This window comes from Triticum dicoccoides, chromosome 3B (assembly GCF_002162155.2).
Source record: "Triticum dicoccoides isolate Atlit2015 ecotype Zavitan chromosome 3B, WEW_v2.0, whole genome shotgun sequence".
NCBI classification, from domain to species: Eukaryota; Viridiplantae; Streptophyta; class Magnoliopsida; order Poales; family Poaceae; genus Triticum; species Triticum dicoccoides.
In genome coordinates this window covers 252,216,783-252,226,466 of record NC_041385.1, presented here as the reverse complement: position 1 = coordinate 252,226,466, position 9,684 = coordinate 252,216,783, and the positions used below count along the sequence as shown (strand labels likewise).

The 9,684-nt window shown below is 41.4% G+C and overlaps 1 long non-coding RNA gene across 4 annotated transcripts; it reads left to right on the top strand.

The window, feature by feature from the left end:
* Positions 1-895: 895 nt before the first annotated feature.
* On the top strand, positions 896-5,375 carry LOC119275783. 4 transcript variants are annotated; one of them, XR_005135871.1, is made up of 6 exons: positions 915-1,992; positions 2,528-2,568; positions 2,739-2,797; positions 2,917-2,995; positions 3,238-3,456; positions 4,136-5,375. It is a non-coding gene; the product is annotated as an uncharacterized LOC119275783 (long non-coding RNA). The 4 variants fall into 4 exon arrangements; XR_005135872.1 differs by having other exon boundaries at positions 896-1,992; positions 2,528-2,637; positions 3,238-5,375; XR_005135869.1 differs by having other exon boundaries at positions 907-1,992; positions 3,238-5,375.
* The last annotated feature ends 4,309 nt before the right edge of the window (positions 5,376-9,684 follow it).

Sequence of the window (9,684 nt, the reverse complement as noted above, 5' to 3'; positions counted from 1 at the left end):
GATGCCACCGGCGGCGGCGAGGGAAGGGAGGTCGGGGAGGGGGGGCTGGGAAGCGGCGGCGGATTCAAATGCTACCTGCATTCAAATTCAAATTCAAATGCTACCTGCAAATTTTGAGACAAAAAGGTTAAACATTTTGGCTTATGCAAAAAAAAAACAAATTGAATGACGAAACGCCGCCGCTCCGTTTCGCATGAAATTTGTCATGCATGCTTGAGACACTAACACAAACATCCACAAACAATTTCAGAATTTTTAAAAAACATATAATATATTTTTTGTGTTACTGTTCACCAGGAGCATGTGCTCCCGGGAGCCAAAACCTTTTCTTTGTACAGTACAATGCCAGACAAATGGTGCAGAGATCGAGATTTCTTCACCTCGTCTGAACTCCGAAACACTGTATGATAAATGCAAAAAGATATAGAGAATGACTTGCTCGCTGTGCATGCTAGGACTAGCTGTCCTGCGTTAATTTTTTATTTTCGAGAAGGGGATTTCCTCAGCCTCTGCATCATCCTGCGTTAATCTATTGGCATTAACATCTCAAGGAAAAAGAAAAAGAAAAGAAAATAAGCTGTGTGTTTTAATAGGGGGTCAGATTAGGTGGTGGCAACTCAAAGATCTCTTTTTGTTTTATATCCAAGTAAACATTCATAATTTTCAGCATACTTGGTTCATGAAATCCTTGTTTTGCAAGGAGTAAAGTACCTCAAATGCAAGAGCGTAGCAAAGGACAATTCTGGTCAAAGTTTGTTGGAAAGCATAACCGCTTTGCAGGAACCGTTTTCAGATATGCACAGCTCATGCTAGAGAATATAAGAATGGAGTAGCGCAGGAACGACAATTCTGGTCAAAGTTTGTTGGAAAGCATAACCGCTTTGTAGGAACCGCTTTCAGATATGCACAGCTCATGCTAGAGAATATAAGAATGGAGTAGCGCAGGAACTCGATCTTGATCTGGTCTATAAAAGGGCTGGCCATAAGTCTATAATGTCATATGATTAAGTAAGAGCTGTAGGAAACTTTACTCTTCCATGGCCTAGATATTTCGTTAGGAGTACAGTTTTCTCCAATATCTTTGTCTTTAGCGCTGTCTGGATCAACAGCGACTGCTTAGATTTTGCACGCAGTGTATTGCTAGCCATCACAAACACTGAATGTTGCAGTTAGCCATAGTTGGATGAACAGCTGATCCTGTCTGAAGAACCTTGGAAGCTGAATGTGTGATTTGGATGAAACCAAATCTTCAGGAACAGTTGAAGATGAGATATTGAACGAAGATTTTATTTCTTTTTGTCCAATATCTCATTTTCAACTATCCCTGATGATACCCACAACATCTTTGAGTCAAGCTATAGGTGAATCTGATTTTCTTTGGTTTTTGGTCATCGTGTTATCTCCTCAATCACTAAATCACTAAGCTCAAATCGCTTGGGAATCGATTGAGGCCAACGATTTCGTGCTGGTTCCCCGATTTTGAGCGATCTCTTCTGGTCGTAGTTGGGGGCTCTCGGCTCTCGGTGTCCGCGACGCCGCCGCAACAGCAGCCGAAACAGCCAGAAGGCCAACACGGAGCCCCGCCGCCTCCCCGTCCTCTGCTCCGCCTCCATTTCCGCCACCGCACGCCGCCTCTCCGTCCTCTGCTCCGCCTCCCGTATTTCTCCCCACATCCCCTCCGCCTCCCGTCCCAGTGCCCCAGCCGCCTTTCCATCTCCAATCCCCGGCCATTTTCCGAGTAGGTAAGGACTGGGCAGAGGTGGCGCCGGTGGAAGGACAGGAAGGTCGAAACGGAGAGAGAGGCGCAGATGATGGTGGCAGCCTCGCAATGGGTCGTCTTCCTCTAGCCTCCTTCGTCCCCTCAAGATCCATCCCGGGCTGACGCAGCCAAGATCCCCTCAAGACCCCCGTTCGATTTCTCCAAGTCTGTCCGCTCGCCCACCGCCGCCTCATCGGTCAAATTATTGCCTCTTTCCCCTTTATCCGCGTCTGGTGAGTCCGTCAAATCATTGCCTCTTTCCCCTCTATCCGCGTCTGGTGTTGCTGTTCTGTGCTGCGTGTGGGTCGCGCTCTGCTCTGTGTGGTTTACTTGCATCCGCTGCCATGTGAGAGATTGAGAGGTGAGAGAGGCCACGGCTGGGATGGGGATCACTAATTAGTCGCCAATATGAGTTGTATGTTGTCGCTGCTCTGATCTGTGTTGCTGCTTGGGTGAAGAAAAAAGGGGATAGTGTTTCTGCCTGGACCTCGAGATAATGATGTTGCTGCTGTAGAAAGATTGTTGTTGCTTATATAGAACAAAGTATGCGGCTGCTTCTTATTAGATTTTTTTTTCCTTTTGCAGTTATTAATGCACTGGATTTTGTTGTTGTTGCTTATGTGTAGTTATTGTGACTGTGTTTCTATGGATTGTTGTGATGGGTTAATCTTTTGCATGTAAGGCAAACACAATAGAACCTGGCATTGCTGAATCTATCCATTACATTTTCTTAGATATTTTGCTCATTATTTATGCTTTTGTTTACAGATTCAGATCAAATGTATGAATCAGCAACCACTGAACATCATGTAAGAATCAACACATTACAGAATGCAAATGTACAGATTAGTCCGTGTGTTCTTTCAAAAAAATTAATGGTTTGTTCCCATATTCTTATTGTTTGATAGCACTAAGAAATTTATCTTTATAAACCTCTACATGCAAGTTGGTAGCTGTTAACGTGTTCTAATTTTTACAGCTGGCTTTAGTTGCTCTGTACAAGTCTAATGATGAACTCAGTGTCCTTGATTTTGAAAGGTCGTAAGCTTCTTATCTGTCATGACCTTAATGTGCTGGAACTTTGCACTTCATAATGCTATTATTTATTCTTATATTCACTTATGATTGATGTTACTAAATTCATTGATTCTTCGCAGATACTTGGAAAGTGTTTTTTTACGGCAACACTTTGATTGTTAACAATTTATCCAGATAATGGATACAAGTAGTCACTTGGTAAGAATGCTTACATGGCTTGGCACCAATACAGTTGAACATAATAATCATGTAAACAGTAAACTCCCACCAGGAATTGTTAATTGTGTGTTTCATTTCACCGGTCTACAAGAACACTTTGTGTTAACAAAAAAAAAGATTAGACAAGGTGGTACTTGATTGAACATATATCATTGTTTAGTTTTTTATTTTTAAACATTGATGCCCTGATCAGCACCCATTGTACATGTGTATTTGTGCAGGTTAACCAGCTTCAACTACCTGGCTCAAAAGATATATGGGGCATGCTGATTGCAAGCTGAAACATTGCTTGTGTCCAAGCTCTCAACTCTACAAGCATGCATGTCCTCCATGATTGTTACCCTTGTGTACTCATGCTTGCTGGCTGGAAACTTCTACATGCACAAGAAGAAAGAAAATAAGTCAAAGCACGAATAAAGGACTGCCAGGGATGCCCAGCTGTAAGTACCATGCACACACGTATGTGACAATGTTTTTTCCAGTTCTTATCACTGAATTTTGCTGTATGATGGTTCTTAAATGAAACATGAACATCTTATCCCTGACAGTTAAAGCTGGCACCTTGATTATATCATGAAGTTTTTATAATTATTCTATATAACCTGTGTGGCGCGGCGCCTGGTTTGACAGAAACTGATGGAGATGGGGTCTTTTTGCAGAACCATTGGAACCGTGATCTAAGAATTTTTAAATGCGGTGCGATGGGGCTTACCATTTCCTTCAAGTACACATTAATATTGTGTCACATGATTTATAGCCTGATTAACCCTACAACTTTTGTAGTACAAATTAATTCTCCTGAATATGCTTTCCGTACATTTTGAAACCATTCTTTCTTATTGTTGTTCAAATGGCAGTTAGTAGGTTAACATGATTGGCTCTAGAGTCTGCCTTACCAGACTCTTTTTTAGGCAGTCTATGATGTCATTTGACACAATCTAATACCATGGTTAAGAAAAGAGCCCCCCTTACACAAGATACAAACAACTATGTCATAACTCATAACCATCCACTGAATGTTAGTTATATTTTTCCAGTCCAAAATATTGATGTAAATACTGATGTTAGCATGTAAAGCATCAGGATGCAACTACATTCAAATATTCAGGCCATTTTCAGTTATAACCATTTCAGGATGCAACTACATTCAAATATTCAGGAGGCAACTACATTCAAATATTTAGGGCCTGTTCGGAGTCTCACCACTACAGAACTCCACTCCCGGAGCGGGGGTAGCTTCAGCTGAAGATAAAGGAGCGGGGAAACGCCCACTCCGCAGATCCTTGTATTTTTTGGAGCCGGCGGACTACCGAACAGGGCCTTACTTTGTATGTTAATTTATTATAAGTGAGTGTATTTTGGTATTTCCTTTGGTTGATAATTTGATCGGGTTATGGCTGATTCTTGCATGTCCAGATTTTTTTACTGTTGGCTTAAGGATATATATGGTTTGCAACCGATGGATTTCGGGCTGGAGCTTTGAGGAGCCAGTCATACTATTATTTCTCCTCAAATATAGTGAATTTGTTCGCTTATAAGGTTGCATGTTCAAGGCATTTCTCTTTTAATCTCTCATAGTGGCATTGTATACAAATATTAAGAGAAGTTGGAAATTGCCATGCCAAAGTCCCTAATTTCAGTTTATAATATTTACTTTATCATATCTTGCTCAGTTGTTAACCAAATCTATGTGCTTTTATGTTAACGTTCTGTATATATATAGACAATAGACCTTCCGATCCAAAATAAGCGTCAGTTTTGAATTCCAGGCTCGCAATACAATGAATAGGACTTGACTTGCATCTCTCTGTGCACAATGGCGTAGCCTGATAAATCTGTCTCACTGCACACTCTTCACAAGGAAGACGGCAAAGTTTACTACCGGGCACCTTAGGGATTTCTAGTATTTTGACATTCAAGTATCACCGATAGTTGCAGTGGTCTATTGATATTCTTATGTTCTGTTGAATGTTTAAATGCTAGAAAGTAAATAGGATATCTACTGTTTCATTTTGGTGATTTACTTACAACTGCATGTTGATGTGGCTCACCTGAGCTAACTCAACATGTGCAGCCGTGCATGTTGGGCCCTGTGATATCGTGATGGCTGCAATCAATTTGTCCTGTGTACATGTTGATTTTGTTTGAAATTAGTTTACATTGATGGAGCACCGCGCAAGCTGCTAATAATTGTATTTCAAACGGTCAGCTCCCCGGCACGGTGAAGTGCGCACCTTCCTGTAGCATATTAGTAAAAGAGGTGGATGGTGGTGATGATTTTATTCTTAGAGACTTTCCTTTGGCAATTTTTTTAGTTCAGACTCCATTTATGTTTGCTTGACACAGTTTCATTGATTGGATGGCGTATAAAAATATACTCCCTCTGTAAAGAAATATAAGAGCGTTTAGATCATTAAAATAGTAATCTAAATGCTCTTATATTTCTTTACGGAGGAAGTATCAATTTATGGATTGATTACTGTATGGAATGAGACGGTTGATTTGAAGCTTCAGTCTGTCTTGCCTGGATTGTTTTCGCTGAATCCAGTTATATTACGATATACTCCCTCCGTCCCATAATGCAAGACGTTTTTTATAAAAAAACGACTTACATTATGGGACGGAGGGAGTATATTGGTGTACTGACTAATTTTTTTGTTGCATGACCTTCTTCCTGTAAACTTTGAATATTGGAAGCAAACCAAACACTAGCCAATCTATGTGGACAAATGTATTGGTCAAATGAAAGTCTGCGGTTTTGTTCAAAATATTGGCAAGTACTAGGTTATGATCCAAACAACCAAAGCTTCCCAATATTTTGGCCATGCTGAAGTTTTTTCTTTTGACAGGGAAAATGGAAATTCCATTAAACTTTTCGTACTGGCTAACAGTTCTATGATGCAGTTGGGGGCGGTGGTCTCTCAGGAGGAGTCACGAGACTCAGAATGAACGCCCAGCTTGGCAAGTTCATGTGCTACAGAGTTACAAGTCATGCCATAATTTTGGTTAGGGCTTGTTGCAGCTCAATCTAAACACACATCTATTATGTTCAGTGGTATGGTTGTCTAAGTTGTACTTTTGGTTTTGGCGTGATAGCTTTGTTCTTTGTGTCATTTTATTTGTCGACGTGAGATCTTTTATGCATGTCGGTTGTACGGTTGGTAGTGGGGTCGTGTGATTTTGATGTGTGTTGTTTTTAGGGTTAGCGGTGGGTTCTTAAGTTGATGGCCTACGAACTTGAGCATCGTGACCATGACGCTGGAAGGAAATGCCAGTATGAGAAGCGGTTGTACGGTTGGTGGTGGGGTCGTGTGATTTTGATGTGTGTTGTTTTTAGGGTTATGGTGGGTTCTTAAGTTGACGGCCCACGAACTTGAGCACCATGACCATGACGCCTGAAGGAAATGCTGGCATGAGAAGTGGCGGCAAAGTGCGCAACTGCTTCGAGTATACTCCTGTGGCTTATTAACATTTGTCCTTCTATTTATTAATCTTCTCAAATTTGTAACATACTTAAATGCAGTTCATCCAAGGATGATCTCATAATGCAGGCCATTTTTTTTAAATGCAGCAGAAGCAGATTTTTGGCAAATAAAGAAAACCATCGCCTGCCTCCAAATTTGTGTATACATCTACTGAAACAAACAAATGTACACCAGTACATATTATAAAGACAAAAGACTAGAAGTTGCTCATGCATGACGCAGTACATTTCAGCAAAATCAGCACAAGTAAGTGTGAGTGCCACTCGACCTTATTCCTTGAGCTGCGGGTTGCACTTGCACACTATATCATGGTGGGCGTGCGTTGCTGTATCCGTCTATTTTTCAAGTAAAATGATAGTAATTTCTACAAATATATATACATGGAAGAACTGAATTCCTATTTCCAGTGAAAAACTTCTAAACCATCATGTAGGCAAACCAAATACTCATGTAGGCAGACCAAATATTTATCATTTTACGTAATTGTCATCTTCTATAATTTTCATGTCAAGTTGACCATCCTCTTAGTATCATGTGTACCAAGATCCGAGTCCATTTATTGGGTCCAGGACTGTACTTGTTGTACTTATAATCATGATGATGTTTGAGATGACTTGTACTGACTTGTACATCATTGACCCTTGATCTGGTCAATGATCTTGCTTTCCCACTCCCTGCACCCATTCACTTCTCTCTTGTTATCTGAAATATCTGATGTTATTATTGATTAGTTGATGTCAATATGCAAGGAGTGGCATTTAGAAAGATTTAAGTGAAAAGAATGATGTAATGGTGCGCGCTGCCGGGACCATTTGTTTTCCAACAGGATGTCAGGAACTTGTGCAAATACGGAGGCACAAAGTAGGATACAAATACATATATATGGCTTGGATGGGTTAGGCAAGTAACATAAGTGTTGAAGACCCTACAAAAAGACAGAAGTGTTTTAGGACAACAATGTGGGAAATGCAGGTTAGCAAACCCTATTGACATTCTTCTTTCTACGACAACCTCATCAGCACCAAAATATTTAATCTAACCCAGACCTAGAACAACTCAATTACACAAAAAAGTAAATAATAATTTGAAGTACAAACAAGTGATCATGGCCATGCATCATCCTAAGACAAATGGTAGTCTTACTGATTTCAAGTTGCAATTGTATTGTACCTATCCCATATGATGTCGTTGGGCGAACTCCCTACACTTTGGTGAACTAAATAACAGACTGAACGATGATACAAGTCACACCATTCTGGACAATAACATCACCTAACTTAACAGAGAATGGATGCCATGTCATGAGATGACATAACACTGCATTGTGAGCTAGCTTAACGATACAGAGGTGTGAATATTCGTAGGCATGGACGAGCTCGCTTGATAACGTAATCGCAAGACGTCGATTCGTTGCGAGATGCGGGATGCACGCAGTATTTAAGGGCATGTATGCTGGCTTATTTAATGCGTATCGTGGATGCGAGGAACCGGCGTTTAAACGGTGCGTGCCGACGGAGCCGACGAGCTCACGGACCTCATCACGGGCCGCGCACGCATGCAGTCAACGTTGAAGGATGCGGGAGAAGGAGCTGAAGTGGTACACGGATCACGGGCTAAATACTGTTTTGAATCGAAAGTGATTGATTGATCAATGGTTACAGAGAGTATATATATCCCCTGGAGAGATGCGACGATTTTGAAGAGATGCATCGGTTCCAGGAGGATGGCAGAGGCGACGGTTGCGACGGACACAAGCGTCCGTGCGGGCGCAACCGCGCGTTCGATGGGCAAGGGGAGATTTCCCTTAATTACAGACTATAATTTAATCTTAACACTCCCCCTAATCTACGCTTGACCATGTAGATCATCTTCACGATTGTCCGGGAAACTCTATCATCTCAAAAGATTCTCCTTCAAAAGTTCTTCATAAAATCTTTGATGAGATCCTGAAACATATACTCACAAAGAAAGATAGCATAATGTGATGTCATTAAAATGAGGATATCTCAAAAAAAGACTCCCCCTAACACCTGCAAGTCCCTAAGTCTTCGCATACCAATTCCATGAACACACTTCTGGAATGTAGAATTTGGTAGAGACTTGGTAAATAAATCAGCAAGGTTGTCGCATGATTTGACTTGCAGAATGCTTATTTTCCCGCTTTTCTGAAGATTATGGGGGAAAAACCATTTAGGAGAAATATGCTTGGTGATATTACTCTTGATGTATCCTGTTTGCATCTGTGCAACACAGGCCGCATTATCTTCATAGATAATGGTAGGTGATTTTATCGAACCCATTCCACATGACTGTTGTATGTGGTTTATCATTCTGCGAAGCCATACACATTCGCATGTTGCTTCAAATAATGAAATTATTTCAGAATGATTGGTAGATGTTGCCACCAGAGTCTGTTTCGAAGACTTCCATGATATAGCAGTGCCACCATGTAGGAACACGAAGCCGGGTCAGAGGCCGTACTACTCCCCCTCTTTTTAGGAATAGGGAGTTGAGTGGTTTTTATTGGTACCTCCACTCTTTCTGGCGCGTTTCTGGCCGGGTTTAAGGATTTTGTAACACCTTTCAAATCAGTAAATGAATCTGGCAGATTATTTGCAAGATGTTGCAAATTAATGATCTTCCGAACTTGAAGTTCGGTCTCTTGGGTACGTCGATCAGAGGATGAAATGGCATGAGCATTCCAATCAATTTCCGGGCATTCTTTCTGGTACTTGAAATCTCCCCCTAATGCCGGAAAATATTCCTCATTAAATATGCAATCAGCGTGACGGGCTATGAACAGATCCCCAGTCAGGGGTTCCAGGTACTTGATAATCGACGGCGATTTGTACCCCACATAGATCCCCAACTTCCTGTGTGGGCCCATAGATGTCCGCTGTGGTGGTGAGATCGGGATGTATGCAGCACATCCGAACTTACGCAGATGGGAAATGCTTGGAGGATTTCCACGTACCAATTCCAGAGGGGAAGAACTGTGATATGCAGTTGGCCTCAATTGTATCAAGTCAGCAGCGTGTAAAACAGCGTGACCCCAACAAGAGGTTGGCAAGTTGCAATTCGTCAACAAAGGTCTTGCAATGAGTTTGATCCTCTTAATCAATGCTTCAGCCAAACCATTTTGTGTATGGACATATGGAACAGAGTGCTGAACTTCAATCCCCA